This window comes from Condylura cristata, unplaced genomic scaffold (genome assembly GCF_000260355.1).
Source record: "Condylura cristata isolate star-nosed mole 26May11 unplaced genomic scaffold, ConCri1.0 scaffold00005, whole genome shotgun sequence".
NCBI lineage: Eukaryota > Metazoa > Chordata > Mammalia > Eulipotyphla > Talpidae > Condylura > Condylura cristata.
Window position 1 is genome coordinate 47,339,126 of NW_004567106.1, and position 24,799 is coordinate 47,363,924.

Here is a 24,799-nt window from a genome sequence, read left to right on the forward strand (position 1 = left end):
GGTTCCTCACAGGAAAGACAGTAGTCTTTAAAGAAAGGGTCTGGAGTGAAAGGTATATTTCTGGGTGCGGTTCCACACTGAAGACTGAGTGTCCAGTGTAGATGATAGGTCAGCTCAGGTGCTTAGTGAGGAGGTGCATGGGAACCCTCGGGCTGTCAGGGCACACATCAAAAGTGCTACTATTTGCCTGACACACTACAATAGAGCAACAAAGCTGCCTGAAAGTGTAGGTGACTGGAATGACAGGTCCTGCTGCCTGACACACACCCTAAGACATGACCATCACCCACTTACACCAACCCAGTCACTGTCAGATCCTGACACTGATGCAGGAAATCTCTGCCTCTGAATCATGGGAGGTCAAAATCAGGAAAATAAAATTCCTAAGAATGTAGCTCAGAAAATTAAATTCAAATCAAAGTCAATAATACCTAACTAGGCAAATGCTGGAGTGGACCTGGAAGAAAAGAGCAAGGCCGGCATGAGGAAGAGCCTGTGACCAGCACACATTGGCCTCAAAGGGCCACTGGGCACAAGAAAGAAGCAAGAAGTGAAGCAAGACCGCAGAAGACCCAGAATTGAAGATTTCAGAAATGGCTCTCCTTCCACTAATTTTTATTACAATACACAAGCAGATACCACAATTAATCAGTAATTTAAAAGTGAAAGTTTTTACAAGTGACGTCATAGTACTTTGGGGGGGAAAAACCCACTACCAACTCAAGCCATTAAATATAAAAATTTGCTTTTCAAGGTATAGCTTATTAGTTTTCTCTTTAGCAACTGCACAGACTAACAGTTATTTTATGTCTGAGATGCTCATAAGTATAATCTTCATGCAGTAGTAGACTCTATGATGCTTTATTCTTTGATCATTCCTTCAAAGATGGCCATGCCGAAGCAGAATGCCATTTGCATTGTCAAATAACCTTGGTTTGTGATCTTCATAGATAATAAAAAGCTTTCAATGAGAAGAAACTGTCAGTTTGGCCATATTACAATAACAAGAGTTCATCACATGTTCTATCTCGTGGTTCTGAATTATAGCACTCTTTTATGTAGTTACACTGTAAATCACTATCCACTATTTATGGCATTTCTGCACTTCTAGCCAAAATACCAAGTAAATCAAATTGGAGATGAAATATTTTTGGCTTAAACCTATTCAATATGTTCTTGCTCCTGACAGCTGTAAAACTCAAGAGTTATTTTACATCTCAGTGTTTGAAGTCTAAAAATCACAATTTTGGATGACCGGATGCACTCCAACTAAAATCCTGGAAACCTCATGATGTCTGGGAAGTTGGCTCAATGGAACGTATGCAGATGACTGTTACTGGATGAAACTCACAGTGAGGGGCCATTAACTAAGAAGTCAAAAGCAAGAGATTATGAACAACAAAATTTTAAGAGATGCTCAGATTGGAAATTAAGAAGTGACTGTTAACAAGATGATAAAAGAGGGATATATTCTGTGTTAGTTTAGAAAGTCAGCTAAGGGGGAAAAAAAGCCAGAGCCCAGTTGAGCCTGGTAATTATTCTAACAAAACATTTATGTAGAAAGTAATCATTCTTCAAGGCTATTGTAACAATTAGTAGAAGGAATAAAAGAGGGCTAAAGGGATGAGTTAGAGCAAGAATACAAACAATAATGGAACAGTTTTACCACCATGAGGGAATATTGTCATAATTGAGGTTCAAACATAAAAATGACTGTCAGTATTATCATCTTAAAAATAATTTAATGAAGTCACAGGATGAATCATGAACATGCACTAGAACCATGAAACCATTTATTTGGAAAATAAGCTGTGCTCCCGTCTTTGCTGTGTTGTTAACGGCTGTGGGCCAGACTCTGGTGGCAGCTGGAGTGCGGAGCTGGGTCTGTGGCTGTTGTGAGAGCTCTTCTGTATTTATTGGAATAGAACGGGGAGACTCAGTACTTGTTCTGAATATGTCTGAAATCCTGTAAGTGCATTTCTCTCAGTGGTCATCACTACTACTTTTAAGTACCAAAGAAGTATTTTTGCATTCATGCCATCCTGTTTTACCATAATAGGTAAAGTCAGAAGTTAATAGGAACACAGATTTCACTTTGTGACTCTGCTGTGGCAGCAACTAGTAGAACAGAGTGGTGCCTTGACAGGACTTAGCCCTCCCTCCTTTTTTCTCTTAGCCACCGGCTCCTCCAGCCCCACTGCAGTCATCATCAAGGTTAGCAAAATAAGTAAGAATACGGTTTGTTGCACCAAGTCAGCTGTAGTAAATGTTCTCTAGCTACCCCTCCAATGGAATCACCAGCCTGCATCCTTCTTGTCTCTCTAGTTCATCACTGCATAGTATTCTGTTAAATATGTGGACTTGGGTTGGCAACAGAGACTCTAGTCCATCCTAGGATAAGCTAAGCTCTTTCTGTGTGCTTAATCTGGGGAAACATTTAACTTCCCTATGGCTCCGATAGTTTGCCATCAGGACTGAATGAAAGAAGTCTATGTGGTAGAGAGTATGCAATTAACAGCAGCCATTTTAAATAGTATTGTTACTGTTTACTGTATTCTTCCCTGCAAATAGTTGATCCAATTGAAAAAATCCACAATAATAACCATGAAGAACTAATTATCAAGGCACAAGAGTCTCTGATAAATAAAAATTACAGTTAACAAATGAGTCGTCACATGTTATGGACTGAATTGTTTTCCTTCCAAAGTTCACAAGTTGAAATACTAACAGCTAGAACCTTAGAATGTGATTGCGTTTACAGAGACTTTGGAGAGGTGATCTGCTTAAAACGAGGTGGTCAAGTGGGCTCTAATCCAGTCTGACTGGTGTCCTCATGAGAGGAGGAGAGGAGGAGAGCCAGGGCTCAGGCCCAAGGAGGGACACCCATGTGAAGCAGCACAAGAGGTCTACCATCTGCAAGCCAGCAAGGGAGGCCTCAGAGGAAGCCACTCTTGTCAGCACCTTCATCTCATCTCCAGAAGTGTGAGAAAAGAAATTTGTTGTTAAAACCACATAGCTATGGCTTTTTTTTTTTTTTTTTGAGTAGCCCTAGTACCCATTAATGCACCATCTCTGGGTAACCAGCTAGCAAAAGAATATCCTATGACAAAATATTATAAAACATGTTGCCTATGACTTGACTACTTAGAGAAAATTTCAATCTTTTATATTGCTCAGCGTTATCCACACAGCCATCAGTGTTTATTTTACCAGTAAGAATAGAAATTCTAGCCATTACAGAATTCTAACTAACAATCTAACTCAACAAGCATTGGCTGAATTGTGACCATGTGGAAAAGCCCTGTGCTCACTGTTGAGGATTTTACATGGGAGGAGAGGATAAAAGTAAAAAAATAATTATTTTAAATATTTTATTATGGGGGGAAGGTAAAACAGTCAAACTGTTTTAAGAACAAATTAAAGTGCTACAATAGAGGTGAAAACATAGGGATTTGAGAACACAGCTCTGAAGGATTGATTTTAACTGGGCATACCTGCTAAGATTTTAGTGAGAAGTCACATCTAAGTTGGCATTAAGATACTAGAATGTCAATGGATTAGAAAGAAAGAACACCTCAGGATGAATGTTAGAACAAAAATATTTCAGCATATTTAGAAAACATAGGTCAGGGCACCAGTAAGTTAGCAGAATAGGAAGGAGCTGGAACAGAAAGCCTAACAGACTTTGAGGTTAAGGCGGAGTGATGGCACTAGCACTAGAAATAGCAGCGGCGGTGCTAGCAGAAGCAATGGGAACTAAGCTAGTAACAGTTGGACTAGTCAAGCAGCTACACAGAACTCTGCTCAACACTCTAGAACACTGCATGTTCATGATCTCATTCAATTCTCAAAAAATCACCCTTTAGGGCCCTCCCTGGTGGCGCAGTGGGTTAAAGCACAGTACTAAGAAGCTAAAGTCACTTCAGCATGAGTTCCATCCCCACCTGAGAGGTGACCACATGGCGCACCAGACCTCTCCTGACCTGCCTGCTGCTCCCCTCAACAGTGTACTTCATCAGTTTCCCTGTTCTGCTCCCCACTTTGTCCTGGTGAATCCTCTCACTGCCCCTGGACTTCTGTTTTGTACCCCAGTTCTGTGTGCATGAATGAATGAATGAATCTTAAAAAAAAAAAAAAAATTCGCCCTTTAATGACGTGCTATCACAGTTTTTAAAAATGAGAAGCCAGACACTTGCCAGAAGTCATGTAGGTGACCTGGTAGTAAAGTTGGGATTCAAATTCATTTCACTGATAACCAGCCCTTCATGCACATGAATATTTTCTCTTAACGTAAAGACTAAGAACATGTGTAATTCATGTTCTCTACACTGTTGGATTGTTTTTTTGACAAACAGATGCCATCAATTTATATGAAAATATATTCCAACTTTGATTTCTATGGAACATGTTATTAAGAGTTTAAAATGCAAACTTGAAACCTGTCACTTTCTGTAAGGAATTCAAGGCCTCTCTGGTAGGCCCTTCCTGTGATGACAAGAGAGTAAGTCCTAATTCAGTCAGCTTTGTCTTGTAGTTACCAACCGAGATGGTTTGAGGATATAAATACTAGAACAGGGAAGGGCTGTAGAGCAGAGAACGTGTGGGCAAAACATCCCTGAAAATAACTTCACTCATGTTTTTCAGGCCACAAATAAATGGAATTTGGTTCATTATGGGCAGGAAAGTAACTCCAGTTTTGGAGCAGGTAACCTTAGCAAAGAGTTGGGAACACTCTCAAGTTCCATATCCTATCCTCCTAATTCTTTCTTACAGGAGGACTTCCTGGTCTACCTAGGATATGGCAGTAATTACTAACAAAGAGCCACTGCTCTTCACTCAGATGTTGGTCTCTGGACCAAAAGGGTAGGGATGCCAAATTATATTGTGGTGAGGATTTTGAGGTGTCACCAATATGGAGAGAAGCTATGGGAGTCACCATCCCTCCAAGCAAGGAAAGAAGTTGCCACCACAGCTCGTGGGATAAACTTGCCTCAGTTTGACCAGAACACAATCCAGCTTTTCACCCTGCAACTGGGATGCCCCAGTTACAAGCTAGCCAGCTCACAAATTTAAATCCACATGTGTGAGTGTCGGCTTTTTCATTTATTAAGATCAAGTTTCACTGGCTAAGCACACAAAAGATACCTGGTAGTGACTCATTTTTTTCTTATCCTCTTAATGAATCATTGCCTATTAGTAATTTAACTGGTTCTAAAAAGTTACCGATAGAGAAAAAGACAGAGTCCATATGTCTGACAATATGTCTTAGGATATTTTTTGTAAAACAAACAAACAAAAAAAATGCCCACAGTGTTGTGAGATACTTGCTGGAACCTTTATTTTATAGCCTCTGGTTATGGCCATAGAAACGAATTTGAAAACAGAGGTAATTATAGAGAAACAGCTACACTCAAGATTTCCACACCTCAGAATACTTATTTCAGATTAGTAACAGTGAGGAATCTAGGAGGAAAAAATCTATTTAAGATACATTAAGCGAACATATTTGCAAATGTTTAGTAGAGGGCTTATAAATAATTTATCTGAATTATAATGGTAACTAGTATAAGTGTTTATACTAAAGTTTGCTATCTCACCTCACTAGTATCATTTCTAGTTATTTCCTGCTCCTTATGTAACTCTTATTAACTGCCCAGTCAAAATATTGTAGAATACTATGGTGTACTTAGTGATTTGTGACTGTATCAAAACATTTCCTATTGTTTAGCATGGATAATATTTTGAGATTTATAAATATAAAACATTTCAAATGAGTTTAAAATTTCAGTTTTTATCCTTTTTCACCTGAAATAGACCTATGCTTCAATAGCAGCGTTAAGGAGAACAATTAGCTAGATGTTGTCTCATTTTTAACTCTGACATTTATTTTTTTCATCTAAGCTTAGCAGAATTAAAACTTAACTTCCAAACTGGCTCCTTCTGATGTTGTCTTTAAGCATTTATACCATGAAACTTTGTTGGGAACCATGGGACCAAAGTTCCCAAAGCCTGGCTTCTCCTGTGTGAGAAAGCAAGAGTCGGGTATGCTGCCTGAACTGCTTTTCATGTAGTATTGTGGATTTCCTGAGGAAAGTTGAGGTGAGCTCTTCAAGGTTGCTAAGAATGGGGTAAAATGCCCTTAGCTATTTTTTGTGTGATGTTTCAGAAAAGTTTTATTTGTTTTTAAATGAGATTCAGAAAAGCTAAGCTAAAAAAGGACTTCCAATAACCCAAGCAATTTTTTAAATGTGTTTTCATAAATGTGGTTCTTACCCTCAGGATTTTTGTGACACAATTTATACAAATTAATCTAAGCCTTCTTCTATCTGCCACCCCCCCCCCCAGATCTCTAACATTAAGGGTACTGTGTACCTCTGAAGGGCTTATCAAGGCTTGGCTGTGAGATGTTAAAACCTTCACGACCGTGAGTGCAGTAAAAGTGTTTCCAAGTACAATTCATTTAACTACACCATTACACGAGATGACAGACCCAAGACAGAAGGAGTGAGAGAATAGTAAAGCTTCAAGTCCCTGGGGGAGACAGATAAAATGAAGAAGAACCTGTCTAAACAACACGTTCATTGCAACTAGTTGTGCTGTTCTGGAACTTTGCTCTGGAAGTTGCACTATCTATGCCAGAGTTCACCTTTTGCACCACGGCTGCCCCCAAAGAACTTCAGACACAAGGCAGACTTGCCCACTTAGATTTCCCACAGAGGAAAACAGAAGTATTAAAATCTAAACACAGGCTCAGTTTTCATTGAGATGTACTTAGTTACTAAAATTCTTGTTCTGAAATTTGGCTTTTCCTTTTAATAAGTCAATATTTTTGGAAAGTTTTGGCTGCGCAAAACAGTGTTCTGGGTCTACTGTCTTCCAATATATGGTAGTGTTCGTTAATAATTATAAAAAGGTTTTTAGTTTACACGGGGTTGCCTTCTATGCAAAAATACTTAAAGAATATTCTTATTTTGTAACCCACTTTAAATATTACAAATTCATTTTTACATCTTAAAGAATTAGGCTATAATATCCAAAAATTCGAGTGTGGCAAGAAACAAACTTTTGCTGGCCCTGTCGGCTGTGCTTCAGAACTATGGCCAACAAGAATAAAATGACCTTGAGACAAACTCTGGCTAGTGGAGAAAATAACACACTAACACAAACCCTGGGATGCTTAATGGGGTGGCAGTAAAGCCAAGAAAGTGTTGTGAGACAACAGATTAAAAACTGGCTTCTGACTGGGGTATTTCCCTAAGACTTCACAATGTAGATGCTGTTTAACAGTGAACCTTTATGTGTGATTTGGAGTAGTTGCTACTGCTTTTACTGCTTATATAGCACTTGCTGTGTACTAGGGATGTTCTAAGAGGTCTCCATATACTAACACCCTAATTCTGTACTTTTATGTCCAGTCTATAGCTGAGAAAACTGAAATTCACAGAGATTAAATGAACTGCCCAACAGTGCACAATTAACAAGGGTGAAGCTGGCTTTGATCCAGATGGGCTAGTCCCAGAGTCTATGTCTATAGTTACTATGTCACACTGCTCCTCACACAAGCTCACCAAGAAGGAAGATCATCAGATTGACACCAACAAAAAATAACTTAGGAGAAGTTATGAAATGATTGTAGTATCTACAGCTACTGAACAACTCTTTGAGTTCAGGATTTGGGCTCTCAACAACTCTCGTTATCTAAATAGATATGAGATATGTAGCTTTCCTTTATTCCTCTCACCATATGCCTCTAATTTAGCTGTACTGATAGAGAAAGGGAAGGATATGGGTGGAGAGAAAGCATACAGAAGCACAGAAATCCATTTTATGTGAAAGTAATTATATACATAATAGAATATTAAAATTGAAGTTTTGGCTAAAGCAGCAAGACAATAATTAACACATTCCAAAGGAGGTGTTAGACCATATGCTGAATTCCCAAAGGAGAATTCTCAGATCGAGTTACACAATTCTTAAATGCCATCACACCAATGTTCTAGAGTTGGAAGTTACAGAAGGGGAATTTATTTGGAGAAAGTTATCAATACACTATGAATTTGACTCTAAATGACAGGAGATTTCTATCCCTCACCTCAACCTGGAGAAAGTGAATCAAAAGTTCCTTTTGGAGACCTTAGTATGTGCCTGCTACAATTTGACTGGCATTTAGGCTGCTGTGTGAGTCAAGTCAAGGAAACTAACACCAACTGAGTTAGGTAGCTCCACTTGTGGAAAATCAGCTAATTCCCAAAGTACATTGGGGCTCATATGAGTATTTTCTTTGTACCAGAAGAGGGCATTTTGTAAGAATAAATCAGAATGGCATCACCAAGGTCATATCAACAGATGTCAACAAACTGAAGGGTCATTGGCTTTCTTAACCAGAAAAGAAAGAATATAGCTCATTAGAACAACTATAAAGGGAGGAATTTACAGCAAACCCATGAAAACATCCACAAGAAAGTCAGCTTTAATATCCCCAGTCCTGAGAGCAACTCTAAAGCCCCAGTGCTCTGGACCCAAAAAACCAAGGCCAGGCAGAGAAGGAGGAATTACCTCTTTCCTCTTCAGGGATTTCCTGTCTTCTAGAGCTTGAAGCTCAAGGGAAGAAGCTTTAACTTTAAATTTGAATATTAAGAATTACATATCCTGGATATTTACATTAGTTGTGTTTTCACCCAAAAGGTACCTTAGGACAAACTATTCGGAGTGCCACAAAAGGTCATGGGCCTGCCTGAACTTATATCAATGTGCAAGGAAAGAATTTGCATCAAGGTAGATTAAAAGTACTTACAGTAACTCAATAATTATATTAACAAATTGCACTTGTCCACACAACTACATAGCTAGCCATGTCTACAGAGTAGTACATAAGTGTGTAATTCTGCTCATATCTGTTCACACTATACAAGAACAGCAGAAGCTTCAGCATCGAGACTCTGAAGTCAGTTTGCCTAAATGCACCTCATTTTCATCATCCCTAAAATAAGAGTAGCAATTACATATATTTCACAGTTTGGGGGAGAACAAATGAAGCAATATGTGAAAGCATGCCTAGTTCTTCACTGACAACAGGCAATTTATAAATAACTGCTGTATTTTTTCTTTTTTTTTGTCTCATATCAATAGATCCAAAGACTGCCACTGAGGTGCCTCACAGCCCATGAACAAAAAAGACAAGTCATGTTTTAAGTGTCGGCTACCCCCGTGCACTCTATGTTTGTGTGAGCACACGTCTTCCACTCCAGGTCTTCAGAGGTGGCTACTCGTTATCTCCAATTTACTGATGAGACTGATGAGATGCTAGGACATGGAAAAACTAAGGACTCGACCTTGCTAACACAACTAGTAGGAAGTACAGCCCAGGAAAGAGTCATCATCCGCATATTTTGCCAACTTTGAATAATCAAAAATTATTTATAATAATTTTCTTCATTTTGGGGTAATAATATTTAATATGCTAATTGTCATAGGGATTTCACTAGAGTCCACTGTAACTCCAATTAGAGAAATGCGTCTTTTATGAAGAATAGATCTTTAGTCATGTCTGGTGTGTTTAGCCTATCTTGAATTTCATAAAATACAAAATTTAAAAAGGCCTTATGAGTTCAGCTGAAAGATTTCATGCTACAGCACACATAAAAACACAGTAATCAAACATGTGCTGCAACTGTTGGACTCACTTTACTGTTTGTGAATAGAAAGAGGTGACAACTTAAATGATTTAAAAGTAAATATTAAATGAGCTCTTCTAAACAGTCATTTCTTACTACATGTCTTTTTCTGAGCCTCAGGCCCTTGATATTTAAAATAGAATTTGTTGTCAGAATTCAAGAAAATCATGAATACTCATATAACCACTTTTCCTAGGTGCTGTAAAATATGGTTATGTTTAAGAGGTATTACTGTATTTTAATATATAATAAATTATAAATATGTTTGTTTTTACTATAGTGTATATTTAGTTATTAACATAGAAATGCTCAATTCACATTAAGTAAATAAATGCAGATTCTCTGAGTTTAACAGCAAGAATGCCTCTTGCATTGAGAAATGAGGTGCTTTCCACATCTGTCATTGTCACAGTGGATTCTACCCACAGCCTCTGAAGTATGGGGGAGACACAAAAGAGTGGAGATTGCAAAGTTACATGCAAACTCATCTCATGTTTTCATAGTTCTCCCTTCCTAAAACATATAGGTAAATATAAAAATGCAACTGTCAAATGTTGCATTAATATTTTGGTGAACAAGTCCACATGCTCAAATTTTATAGTCATATCCTAAGACAGAGAACTTGGACTTCTCCACTGACATAAGAATGATAGGAAAACAATCTTACTAATTAGATATTTATTCATCATTCCATTATTATTGAGCACCTACTATATGCTAAGTACTAAAATAGGAGCTGGATAAAATAACAGCCCTTCTGAGGAATTTTTTTGCACTAGTTAGGCACTCAGATAATTAACAAGTATTCTGTCTGACAGCTACCAGGGGCAGTACTGAGGTGTTAGGAACACACATGAGGGGTTTTTGAAGAGTTCCCTGTGAATAGGAACAGTATTGGTAAGTGGGGGATGCAACACAAAACATTAATATACATACACATCTCCTTTTCCTTCTTCCTCTCTCCTGCCTCTGTGAACAAGCCTATAAGTGTCGGAGACCAGCTCTCATATAAGCAATACACACCTGGAGCACATTTTGGGCTTTGAAAGAAGGTAGCCCAAGTTTTAATGGTGTCTCAAGAGTTACATTAGTGATAGTTTTTACTGCTCTTTGCATATATCTATGTTTTCCAAGCTTCCTTTCATAGATACATTATTACATTTATAAAATCAAAACTCGGGTGCTTTTAGTAATAAACCTTATTCAAGTTATATTGACAGAAAGTATATGTAGACTTAAAAATTAGTAAATATTAAGTATTGTATCAGCTTTAGTGTTTTAAGGACATTAGTCAGTTTTGCTTTTTGTGACAGAAGATTTCTAAATTATAATTTCTATAGTAATTAACTGTATAATAATAATCAAATAACATTTCTGAATGTGCAGAAGTCATACATTACTGAGGTAGATCTCAGAGCATCAACTAGAAGTTAAAGTAAGCCATGCTACTCATTAACACTATTAGTTTAACCATTTGCCATTTTATGTTAAGCTTCAGGTAAGATTCAGTGTCTAGAAAGTAATGGTTTTACTTAGATGAGCTGCAAAGACTATGACAGCATAAATAGGTCATGGATATAAAAACTATCCAATAGCTAAACACTACAAGGATTACCTGGTTTAAGTTTCCAAGTGCAAATTCAATCTGAAATTGTATTGCCAAACATCTGTGGCCAAGGGATTTTTTAAAAATAACTACAAAGGGGATATATACAGTTATAACTTCAGCTTGGTGATCTAGGTCTTCAGAAGCACATCAATACACGCAGTACATAAAAACCAGCTGTAGGGATTTTGTCAATACAAAGCAAGGTCAGTGCATTATAGAAAGACTAAACACAGTTTATTTCTCATCCGTAAAGGGATTTTTCAAGGGAAAATTCAGAAAGAATGACTGTGAGGAGCACTGAAACCCTTGGAAAACAGACAACTTTGTAAAAACTCTGAGTATCTGTTGGAATAGTTTTGGATTATGTTATAAATATAAATACAGTATTTAAAACATATGCATACATTATGTGCATAGTATATACACACGTTTCAATACATCATGTGTACATATGCACATGCATCAATATATCATGTAATAGACAATATACACACATGTTTGCATCTTAATAGATTTTAAATTAAAAGCCCTTACTCAAATTTCACATCAATAGAAAGGAACATAAAAATATAAAGAAACGATAAATTTTGATGATTCTCCCTAGAAAATTTAAGATAATAAAATTTGATAGCAAGTGGACACTGACCATGGTTGAATCTAATTATAATGAAGGTCCCATGCAGGACATTGTGCTAGTTGCCGAGATCTGTTACCACTGTACTAAGTACCGTATGTTCCTCAGATGTAAATAATAGGGAACAGGGCCAGTCCAGGGTGAGGCCACTTTGGTATTTAACTTTGAAACCAAACCCAAGGGGATATAAAAAAAAATTAATCAATTAAAGACAAGCACTATTTTGATACCACTTAAAAATATATCAATGCAAAAATCCATGATGAAAAAAGATCATTATTTGTTTAATATAAAGATCTCCCAGGAAGCAAGTGCCAAGTACTACTTGGTTTGAATGTAAATGATTTTCAAAATTTATGTTAAATGTATCTGATCAGGAAAATTCCAATCAAAACTCTGGTGAGATAACACCTCACACCTATGAGAAAAGCCCACACCAAATGGCTGGTAAGGACAATAATGAACTACAGAAACAATGAAGTTCCCCAAGGACAGATGCGTGGGTTAAGATGGTATATATACACAATGGAATACTATTCAGCTAAAGTAACAAAAGAGATGAACTTTTGGCATTTGTAACAAAATGGATAAAAACTGGTAGGGATCAATAAGCACAATAAAGTCTGAAGGAGAAAGACAAATACTGTTTGGTTTCACTTATAAACAAAATAAGGGCTCTGACAAAACCAAATCTGGAACAAATCCTAAAAATCTATCTGTAGACTGAGGCTACCAGAGACGGAGGGCGGAGAGTAGTGTTTGGAGTAAGCAAGAGTATCGGGGGTAGAGTATTAGGGGTAGACTATCGGTGCCCTGGAGTAAGTGGGGTGTGGTAACTTACATCTAATAGGTGTGATTCTACCTCTAAAATCACAGTGTGTTGAAAACCAATTTTACCTCATAAAAAGCAATTTAATATTTTTTAGGAATAAAAAAAGATGTGAAGCCTTTCTTGTGGAACATAGTACTTGCAGTTTAGGGGGAGGGGTGTTCTTTACATAATTCTCTCTAGAGAAAGTCATTATAAAACACCATCCAGAATTTATCCACTCTTGTCTTTTACTAAAAAGCTAAGAGAAAATCATGCATAAGACACAGATTTTTCAGAAGAAAGCCATGATGGAAGAATAATGCATTGGTATTTACAAAGCAAATCTCCTTGCATAAGATGGATGGTTAGAACAGTAAAAAAATCAGCATGATACATCTTTAGAAAGTATTTGATATTTGGCTAACCTTCTTTTCATTGTCTAGACATTTCATATCTCCCCAAGCCTTTTACAAACAATCTTTTAGAAAGCCAACATTCAAGCAACTATAAGAGGCCTTGAGGAAACAAGATGAAACATTCACAAGAAACAAAAGCAAGAGCACTAAAAGAAAGAATAGTCCTGATAACCAGTCAGTGCTCCAGGAAGTTTTCTTTGGAACAATGGAAGCAAGAACTAGCTGTAACATAAAACACTGTAAGAAGGTAAAGGAGGTAACCCTAGAGCTGTGAAAATCAGAATCTAGGAAACTGATAGTTAATAAAGACTATTTTGTTTAAACCTCTGCCACATTCTAAGAAGGTAAAGTATTACTTTCACATTAATTATTCAGTGTTTACATGTAATATTAAAACATACTCATTTACATGGAAATTTTAAAGAAATTGAAAAGTAAATTTAATATTTTTAAATGACTATATGACTGGCTTTTGAAACTGTCTATAAATAATTTAATTAGTTTATGAGTAAATATTTCATTTCAGATTACTATCTAATAAAGTCTCATCCCATTGGAGGGGCGCAGTATGGAAAGTGCTGATTTTTTTTTAAAGATTTATTTATTTACGCATACAGAGCTGGGGTACAGGCCAGAGGTGCAGGGGCGGTGAGAGGATTCACCAGAAGACAGAGAGGGGAGCAGAAAAGGCAGATCAACAAAGTATACTGCTGAGGGGAGCAGTGGATGAGACAGGAGAGGCCTACTGCACCATGTGGGTCACCTCAGGGGTGGGGATCAAACTCGCATTAAAGTGTCTTAGGCTAGCTTGCAGTGCTGCTCCCTAACCTGTTGGCCACCAGGTTGGGCCATGGAAAGTGCTGATTCTTAATCATGATTAGAAGGGAGCAGTGGAGTCAGGCAGGCAGGTCACCTTTAACCCATAAGAAGGACCCTCCATAGTCAAGGACTATGAGGAAGAGAAAGTGGCCAAGTCTGTCACAGAAGTGGTTAGGATGAGACTGTAACTCAGATTCATCAGCGGGTAACAGCGAGAACTGGATCTGTAGCAAATCAAGCATCATCTATTACAGAAATGGATTTGAGGGTCTAAATGAACCCTTTCATCGGGCCAATGAGAAAATCAGGGAGAGCTGTTTAGAAAATTGATAGTTCTTTTTTTAAGATTCTTTTTACTTTTAGCTATACTGATTTTTAATGAGATAGAGTTGGTTTACAACAATGTATTTAAATTAGAGGTGTAGGTTCCCACCTCTTCAGATGCCTGTTACCACACCACACCACACCTACCACCCAAGTCCCATGATCCTCCATTCTAGTCATTGTGCCCCTTCCCATTTGCTCTCCATACTGTCTCTGCTCCCCATTTGCCTCCATTCTAGTCAGATTCCTAAGGTTCCTTTGGTTTAGTTTTGCCTGTCTCTTGTTCTGATTCTTCATAGTCCACATTGATAGGTCTTTTGAAATAAACACAGACTACCATAATACAGGTATGCTTTCTATGAAATATCTCCAACCATACTGAAACATGTAACATTTTCATCCATATTTATGTTCTATGGAAATACTTGATTGATCTTGGATAGATCAAAGGTAAAGTGAATAAAAGAAAGGACTACAAATATTTTCTCAATGCATACTTTCTCCATAAATCAAGTAACCTTTTATATCTCATCAAATCTTTACACTTCAAATAAAAAGGAAATTAGGGAGTTCAAATCAGGAGACCACAATTTTTAGACAACACACAAGACTCAGAACTTACTCATTACTGGTTGTTCTCAAATGGGGGATCATACTAGTATAGACCATGGACAAACATCAGTTCAAGAAAACAGCCAAAAGCAACAATCAGAGATAAGTTTTTGTTTGAAAAGTGTGTGTTTAGTGTAAAAGAAGAGATACAATAAGAGGAGAATGCATACAATGGGGGAGGAAAATCATGTCAAATGTCACTATAAAAATATGAGTCCTAATTCATAAGATCTTTTAGTCCTTACAACAGATATGAGCAGAAAGAGGTTCAACCACCTTTACATCTTTTTATGATGTTACTGGGGTGTCAAACTTCTCAATGGACTCATCTTGATTTTTTTCTTTTCTTTTTTTTTTTTTTTTTTTTGCTATTAAATCTGGACCATGATATAAACCATAATCATCTTTTATTTCAGTGTAGGAAATTCCTTTGTAAAGGGTTTTTCCAGTCCTCTTTCCAAGCTTACATATCCCCATCAAACAATGTCTATTTGAAGACTGTCCTTCAAAAATGGGTCAAAGGGTAAAATATATCAACCTTCAATCCAAAGCACCAGAGGAGGAAAATGCACTGCAGTGGTTTTCCACTTCATCTTCTGTAGTGTGAAAAGAATCATCTTCCATTTAAGGTAATCACTGAATACTGATGCTATTCCAAGATGAGTAATACTTTATTTCAGATATGACTAGGGTGAGCTAGATTGCCTTTGTTCATGCAGTTCTGATTTAATAACCTGTAGACACAGTCTGCAGTTTTCGATCTATGCACTACACATTTTGTAGAAATCTGCCAGCTTGACTCAGCAACTATCTCTGCCCAAAGGCATACCTATTCTACATTAAATATCAGTCCTCTCTTTCTATTTTTCTATGGGAACAGAAATGGCTTATAAAATAGTTAAACATTATTTTTGAGTTTAGAGATATTCACTTTCATTTTGAAATTGGAAAACCCAATTAAAAATCATAAGTGTACACATCTGCCCACTGCTTCACATAAAGCCAATAACTGAGTTCATGAAATAATGTTATAAAAAATAATATTGAAAAGGAAAATTTCATGATACCATAACATATTGCAATAATAGCCCTTTGCTGGTAATTGGAAAATTCAGATTCACTTCACTGTTTAATCATCCACAAAACTGTTTATTGCCCTATATATTCCTCCAGCAAGAACATTATCCTTTTAATGCACCCCTCAGAAAACCAGGGAATACAGCACTTGCTATCCTTTTCAAACATTATAGCCACATTTTAATTTGACCACCAAGCTTTAATAATGCATTCTAAAATTAGCACATATTGGAACTGAAATGAATTATCATTTGATATAAAATGACAAAGATGTGGGTCTAAGATATGAATTAGATTAATTGAAACACCAACTTTTATCTAATATAGCTTTCAATTAAATATGGTTAATTCTCACTTTATAGACTACACAGCTTTGTGTACACATAGTCAACCAACTGTGGAATGAAAACTACCATGTAATTTGGTCTATGACAAATAATCTGTACCAAACATGTACAGATTTTTCTTACTATCCCCTGAACAATTCCAAAACAACTATCCACTCAGCATTTGCATGTGTTAGATATTATAAGCAATGTAGAGATGATTTAAAATTTACAATGTGGAATGTTTAGGATATGTGCAAATACTATACCATTTGATATAAGGTACTTGGGTGTCTGAGGATTTTGGTATTTTCAGAGCTCCTGGAAACAATCCCACTTGGATACCAAGGGGTGATGATACACAGCTAGCATTTAGGAAAAAAAAAAAACAAAACAAAAAAAACAACACTTGAACTACTTTGTCCTTCAGTATGATTAATAAGAGTATATTTTTATGTTCACTGAGAGAGAGCTATGTAGTTTTCTTCTACACACTAGAAGAAAAGCCACTAATTTTTTCAAAAATTAACTTTGACAATCAATAGAAAATACTATTGCTTCTTTAGTACTTTCTAGATAAAAATATTTGCAGAAAAGTTAATAGATGAGTAATCTAAGACACTATTCAAAGGTTTTAAAAATTACCTATTTCAAAGTGTAGTTCCAGACTTATGGTTTAAAAGTATGCACATACAGAAACCTAAATGCAGCCATCTGTTTGTCTTATATCTACTGGGCACTGACTATGAGCTGGTGAGTGTGCTAGGCACGGGGTTACAAAGAGAAAGAACTCGCTTCTCAAGGCGTGTAGAGTCTAATGGACAAGATGCCTAAAGAGGTTACTGCAATGTGTCATGTGAGGCTAATGCAGCTGTCACAAGGTATAGTGGGAACAAAGAAGAGGAAGGCAGATTTAGAGGTGAAGCAGAAGTTGACTCGGCTGGTAAGAATGAAGAAAGCATCTACTATAGGAGAGAGATTATTTAATCTGCAGACAGGTAGAGATATTAGACATCATGGAAACTATTAATTTAAATGAATGCAAGAAGTTTGACAAAGTAGCATAAAGTGAAAAGGCCTAGAGGGTCATATTACCTTGGAGGGCTTCATTTGCCTTCTAAAGGAGCTCAGGTTTTACACTAGAGGTAAACAAGAGCCACTAAAACAAATGTTACACAAGAATGAAAGACAACTACATAGTAGCACTGCCATGTATGTGTTTAAGGCCCAGTTGAAGACTTAAGAGAGACCATTGTCAAAATTAGGACAATGCATGAAGAGAAGATACAGGCATGAGAAATATTTGGTGGTAAAAGAATAGTGTGGTGTAAATATGGTGTAGATGAGGAAGAGGGAGAAGTCACCAGTGACTCCTAGATTTTAATCACAGGTCATGGGTGATAAAGTGGCTGTCCTCTGAGACAGCAGGAGGAACAGGCTGGTGGCTAGAGCAGGGGAAAGAAATGCCGCTTCAGCCATTCTGAGTAGGCCTGCTGTCCCTGTGAGATTTACAAGTCATGATCTCTTTAAGCAGATGGATGGCAGCCTATAAATATTTTGAAGCCCAGGTGGAAGATAAAGGCTGGACATAACCTTTTTTGCCTCATCTGCTTAAAGTACTATTTTGATTTGCATAGCACCAAAAAAAAAAAAAAAAAAAAAAAAAAAAAAAAAAGAAAGAAAAAAAGAGGCCAAGCACTGGACTCTGAGTGAAACTGATTCTGCAGTAGACAGGTCACAAAAAAATTTTAACTAAAATTTTGTATCAGAACTAATCCTTAGAAAACTTAGAAATTATATACCTTTTTATTCTAATTACCAACCATTAAGTTAAAAGTCTAGTTTTGGGCCCTCTCTGGTGGCGCAGTGGGTTAAAGCACAGCACTGAGAATCTAAAGCTGCTTCCACATGAGTTCGATCCCCGCCTGCCCCGGAGGTGACCACATGGTGTGGCAGACCTCTCCTAGCCCACCCGCTGCTCCCCTCAGCAGTGTACTTCGTTGATCTACCTGTTCTGTTCTCCACTCTGTCTCTGATGAAGCCTCTCACCGCCCCTGAGCCTCTGGCCTGTACCCCAGTTCTGTATGCACAAATAAATAAATCTTAAAAAAAAAAAGTCTAGCTTTGATTACTCCTTTTAAGTAGGAAACTACTAAGACAAAATAATCACAAGTGAGTTTAAAAAATTCAATTTAAGAAATTTGAAAGGGAAATACTGCCTGGCACTTAGCTTTGATAGATGGCTAATGGAAAGGGATAAGACTACTGGAAAGGAACCAAGCTGAATCAATCCTTATAGACTTTTCCCCTTTCTCAGGGGAATAGTTCATTCATTTAGACTGTGTATCTTTACACATATTTGTTGTATTTACAACATGTATTTGAAGCATTATATTTGAGGCAACATTAATAAACTTCTGCCCTGGGGAACTTTAATTTGCATAGGACAGAGGGATTTTTAAACTACATAGCATGTGTGATCAAGACAGGTGTAATGGAAAAAGAATTAAGTAGGGAAGAGGAATAAGAGCTGACAGCCAAGGGTTGAAATCAAGGTTGGCTTCATGGTGTGTGGCCTATGCAGTAATATAGAGACCCAGAAGAACTTTGAGTTTGGGATAATGTTCTTAAGGGCACCATCCTGAGTTTCTCAATTTTCTCACAGTGACTCCTCAAATGATGTAGTTGGTTCTGGTTGTAATTTTAAATATGGTGGATGATAGAGTCCTTTGCAAGTGGTTGCTTTCATTTGGCTAACTGGATACACTCTCCAACTTTGAACTCTTCTGTCCTAAACCACGTGGCCTGTACCCATGACCTCCTTTGCACCTTAGCTTCCAATTTGTTTCTAGTAATAGGGAGCCCATGCAGAAGTGCCCTTTTTCCTTCAAAGGGCACTATGGACCTATTTCTCTGCCTTTGGGCTCTGCAACTATGTTCTTTCCTGTCAATCTTGGGCTCAGCTTCATCATATCTGGTGTATTCATATCCCTCCTGGTCTTCCTTCCTGCCTATGCCTTTGTTAAACCTTCCTTGAATTTTTCTTATTAAAAAATGCCATCTATGTTCTGCTAGCATGCTGACTAAAAGCCCCCTCATTATGGAGGTGACACCTGTGTATATCCCTTTAAAAGGAGGGGAGTAAGGGAAAGATATAGGTATATCTGAAGGAAGAAAACTCTAGACATTGAAATATCTCTGGTTATAAGGCAGGATGTTTACCTTATGAATTTGTCCTTCGTGGGACAAATCCAAATTTTGCCTGTATCGTCTAGCAAGTTTGACTGGAGTACAGTCACATCTATTCATATATGTATCACCCATGGTCATTTTTATTCCACAACATCAGGAACCAGGTGTCCAAAAGGTCCAAATTATTTACTATCTTTTCTTCTACAGAAAAAGTTTGCTAATGCCCCTGAGTTAGGTGAATAGGAAGGAAGCCAGAGGGTCCAGAGCTTCAGGAATGCAGGAGAGAGCAATAAAAGGCAATGTTGCTGAGATAATAGAAGGACAGGTGATGTATGAGCCATTGCAAGAAGAAATTGGAAGGTTTTGATGAGGGATTTAAATTTTATTAGGATAAATGTGGTGACTGCCTCAAGAATAGTCTGCAGAAAGGAAAGAAGTAGAGAGAACCATTAGAGGACTACTGAGAGAAGACAGAATGAGATAGATAGAACTTCCATGGGGAGGGGACATTACTAATTACTAATGGTGAGTTGTGTCAGAGACTGGATGAATTGTGCTGTAAAGTCAAGATGATTTGCTAATGTATTGAATCAAAAGGTTCCCCCCCCACCACCACCAATGGCAGGTATGGAATTGCCATTAATGGAGCTGGGAAAGTTTGTGGGAGGAAATGGGGTGGTAGGGATAGGGATGGGATTGGCAAAGCCTATGAATTCAGTTTCAACTATTAATAAACTTTGATTAAAATTCCTTACTGTAAGATCAGAGAAAAAGATGTTGCTCCAGGAAGGAGGGAAGAAAATGTTTCAAGGAGAAAGAAAGGGGGGATATCTGCTTTGTTAGTGAAGCTGAAGTCAAGTAAGAGGAAGTTGTAGAATAAACTACTGGGGTTAACCTGGAGCTTGCTGCTGAACCCCAGAAGAGCGATTAGTGGGGAGTGGCCTGGGGAAAAGCTCTGGAGTGAGCTCAAGTGGGAACGGGGGGGGGGGGAGAAGATAGAGATCGTGAGAGTTTGGCAATGAGGAAAGGAGGTTGCTAGAGGTAGAAAAGGTTATTTTTAAGAGAATATTGGCATGCTGTTAGGAAAGTTCTCAGGCAGGAAAATCGTGATTATGTAGGATAAGAACCAACAGCATGAAGTCTTGTAGGTGAAAGGGGATGGGATCTGGTAAATACCAGGCTTAGCAATGTAGGGAGAGTTTTCAGGGCATATGACAATGAGCTGTTTAATAAAAAAATCCATCGATATGAACTTTCAGTCTTTCTGCAATAAAACCTCCAATGTGTTGTAAACAGTTAGGGCATTGTAAGTAATCAAGATCTTGGAGTTCAATTCACTCTTTTTTTGGTCACTGATGAGCTTTGAGACCACAAGCAAGACCTCCAATCTTTCTATAACTTGGTTTGACTCTAGCTACAGAATATAGTACCTCCTGGTCATTGAAGTCCCTAGCAAATTGATATGTTATAGAAATAAACATCTCCAGATACCATATCTCTAATGCTTAGTTTTATAAAATGCCAATAGAAAAACAATGAAAGGCACTAGTAGACTTAGAAGTCCACCTAGCAAGTAGCTGTGTAGAGGTCTTTTTGTAGCACATTATTTCTAATTTGTAGATTTCCTTAAATCCCTTCCAAATGAAAGTTGTTTACTTTTTGTCTCAACACTGAAATTTCTGAGATATCTTCTTTTTATAAGTTTGAGCTTATAAACAGCAAACATTTAATCTCCTAGATGCTATTATTTCTCTAAGAATCTTACACGTTAAACTAGACTACAGCTTCTAAATACAACCTATGCATCCTTGGAGACATAGCTCACACCACTGCCCCTGGGAGCCATTTCTAGAACCCTCAGAAGGATCGCCTCCCTTTGTGTCACACTGTATTCTGCCTGTACCTGTTCCAGGTCTCTGATCACCCTGTCTTGGGGAGTGATCTATAAACATTTCTATATTCTCCACCAGACTTACCACCTCATTACATTCTCCTGAGTTCTCTGTCATCTGCCCAGAGTAGATATGAGATAAATACTGGCTAACATGAATGAATTTGAAAGTGCAAACTGCAGGATGGTGGCTGACCAAATAAAATGGCATGCTTTGCAAGGCAATGCATGGAGTAACTATGCTAAGTGGACTAGGGCTGATGTAAGTGTTTGGGAGAACGGGAGGCACATAGCCCATGTAGTTTCCATTCTGACTGTTCTATAAAAAGACTCTAGTTTCCCAGGTATGACTTGGTAAACAGGTCACTCTTTGCTCACCAGATTTTTAAACATTAAAAACAGATTTCTGAACTGTTTTGCTTTGTTCACATGTTAGACCTACATCAGGGTTTGCTACCTCAAGAAAGTTCACTAATGTCTGTTGTGAACTTTCCGTTAAGGGACTACTGATAGCAACGGGTTTTTGAAGGTATATTCTGCTCACATGAGACAGGAAATAAATTTAGTTTACATTATGTGAATTTTCAGCATTGAACTTCCTGGCAGAAGTAAAGTTGTTTATTACTAATATATTCATGCTCTCCCAACATAGTTACTCTGTTTTCCCTGCTGAGAGGTCTCTGTCTTTGAATTTCCTATTAAGTTTTTAATAGTCAATCTGCTTTGGCACTTTATGAGGAACACACACACACATACACACACACACACACACACACACACAGCTTCTGACCTTCACAACGGCACTGAAACCTTCCACGTGATATGAAATTGGTGGAGATATCTATGCTTGTCAAAAAAAAAAAAAAAAAAAAAAAAAAAAAAAAAAATAATATAAAAAAAAAAAAAAAAAAAAAAAAACAAAAAACAAAAGTTTTGTTTTCCTAATTATATCTACTTATCAACTTTGGGTTAAGAATTCAGTTGTCTTTATGCCACCTTGAAAATTCAGCCTTAATTCCCCACATCCAGAAAGAAGATAGAATATTTCCCTTTCTGTTAGTATTTATCTGCATCTGCTACAGAGAAGCTATTTACGTCCTGTATTGGACCACCCTTCACATTAAGTTTAAATTGGAAACATTTTTTTTTTCCTAATAAAGATATTCTGTATCCCAGGAAACTAATAATTTAGCAGTGGATGAAAATGTTTCAGTGCTTGATGGGCTTTAAAGTTGATGGTTTCCATTATCTGTTGCTTATGCAGGTAAATACATTAAAAAATCAAATGAAGTGCCCACAGCAGCCACTAAGAAGTCAGATGCTCTCATCTATTACTTGCTGCTTCCAAGTTATAAAACAGTTTTGTTGTCCCTGTGCCCAGGAGGTTAAGTCCTGCGAAGGAATGAAGGAATAGAAGACACCAGCCTACTTTAATGGGGAAAGAGGTCTTGTCTCCCTCCATATACTACAGAATTAAATTTTTACATGTGATTTATTTTTGTTTTGTGGTATATTAACTTAAAAAAAATCTCATGGTGCTCAGTACTTGGGAAATCCCCAAAGCCTTGTATTGTAGTAGATCAGACAACCCATTAACTCTTAATTAGACTCCCACATAATATCACCACAATTGATGCTTCCCAAGCATCCTGCACACCCAGAAGAAATTGGAGGAACCTCAACACACCACAGGAGCCAGACCACATTCAAGCCAGATTCCAAATCACATGAGTGCATCTACTTGGGTAGAAAAAACAGAGGAAGCAAACCCTGCAATGCCACAATGGCAAGGAAAACTGCTAAACAGCATTTTCTACCAAATAGAGGGCTAGTTAGTGGATCAGGGAGGATGGAGCTGGTGGGTACATCAGAGCAATTCTTTCTGCACAGGAGAGATTGGTTCCTGCAAATATCTCATGTGTGGTGGTATGCCAGATGGGACAGCTAGTGGGTCTGTGGAATACGAGCACTCCACTGGAGAAACAATGGACTGCTACATAGAAGTGGCATCTTCAAGATGAGGAATGAGGAAGTGCATGATGGGAAGATGGGGGAGCGGAGGTTGGGGATTTAAAAGAATGGGTATGCGCACGCGCACACACACACACACACTGCTGTAGGTCTGCTAAATGCAGCATGCCAGGTTACAAGCTCTGTTCAAGTTAACAAAAGGATATCTACTCACCCTGGTGCAATGAGCAGATATCTCAAGTATGGCTGGGAATGCCTGGGGGCTGCTGACCAGTATACCGTGCTCCTAGAGACTGGAAGCATGGGTGGCCCTGATGGGTAGACTCACCCTAACTAAAACCCTAAATAACAATCAAATTTCCAGTTTGACCTACCCTTTTCTCGTTGTTGTATCAATAAAGAAGCTAGGATCTTGTTCTTGGAGAGCTCCTTGCACCCTACGCCTGCTCCATGACTCCCACTTCTTTTCTTTATTAGTGTGGTGTTGACACAACACACATCCTCTTTATCCATCTCACATCTACTCCTGACAAAGAATAACTTTTTAAATGATCAATGATGTTATTTCCATGACAGATAAAAATTGATCTCTTTACCTAGATTGAGACATAGCATTAAGGTAGAATTAAATCCATATATACTAGGTAAAAGAAATGATACACTATATAGTCTTTCCTGATGATCTACAGAATTCAACATATTCATAGGAAAATACAGAATGCCATATAATTTGAAGTAGATGTACACCAATAAGTATCAAGATATTTAAAATCTTTACAAAAACCTATTCATGTCTATCAGATGCTTACTCTAAGCTGGAAACTTACTATGTGTACACAGCAAACCTATTTTACATGTATCGTTTAATTCAGTCATTACAACTACCTTATAAGGTAAATACAATTATGAATCCAATTTCACAGATGAGGAACCTGAGGCTTAAAGAGTTTAAATAAACACCTATGTGTTAATTGGGAGTCTAAGCTCTTAACCTCCATGTCACGTTGCCTATAAGTTACAGCCACTTCATTTCTCCAACTTCTGACCCCTCGCATCATCAGGACAATCGCCAGGTCTGTGTAGCACACCTCAAAGTTCTCTTTATGTCAAAGCTAAATTCTGTCAATGTAGCTCTCCTGACACTCTCCTGTGCTTCTATCTAAACCAAGGTCCTGCCAGCAGAGAATGCCTGGTATACTTTCTCCAACAAAGCCATCACCCTTTACCTTCCAAAGGTCATGGAACTCAACAAATACTTTAGCAGCCACTCTAAGGCATTTAAAAATGTTTAACTGTCGGGCCCTCCCTGGTGGCGCAGCGGGTTAAAGCACTGCACTAAGAAGCTTAAGCCACTTCCACATGAGTTCCATTCCCTGCCTGCCCCAGAGGAGATCCACATGGTGAAACAGACCTTTCCTGACCCGCCCGCTGCTCCCCTCAGCA

General features: G+C 37.8%; 1 protein-coding gene across 3 annotated transcripts in view; it reads right to left on the bottom strand.

The window, feature by feature from the left end:
* IMMP2L (IMP2 inner mitochondrial membrane peptidase-like (S. cerevisiae)) overlaps positions 1 to 24,799 on the bottom strand; it is a 729,327-nt gene that overhangs the window by 32,805 nt on the left and 671,723 nt on the right. The gene's annotated exons all lie outside the window — the stretch shown is intronic.